Source organism: Brassica oleracea, chromosome C7 (genome assembly GCF_000695525.1).
Source record: "Brassica oleracea var. oleracea cultivar TO1000 chromosome C7, BOL, whole genome shotgun sequence".
NCBI lineage: Eukaryota > Viridiplantae > Streptophyta > Magnoliopsida > Brassicales > Brassicaceae > Brassica > Brassica oleracea.
The window spans coordinates 29257547-29257958 of record NC_027754.1 but is presented as its reverse complement, the minus strand read 5'-3'; positions in this window follow the sequence as shown (position 1 = coordinate 29257958).

The following is a 412-nucleotide window of genomic DNA, read 5'->3' as shown; positions in this document are numbered from 1 at the left end:
TAAAGGCCTTGAAACCTTTAATTACGGCAGCCTTAGTTTTAAAAGTAGAAACCCTAAATTCATAAATTGCTAAGGTTGTTTGCATTACATATGAATTTGAATTGAATTGCATTCGTATTGTTTAAAGAAATCGACCAGCATGTAGAAACATAATGAATTCGAATCTGATTGCATTGAAATTCATATGGCCGTGTGGCCTTAATCCCTCTAGCACTTGTAGAACCAAATATTAGGATTGTTCCCACCATGGTCAATTAGTTTTACACGTCCGATCCTATTGCTTGTCCACATAGCCGTGCGGCTTGTTTGATTCGCACCATGGTCGATTAGATTGATTGTTTTCTCATAGATGCGTAAGACAAGTTTGTGGCCGAGCTTGTTATACCATGCGGCCACATGATCACATTGTGAA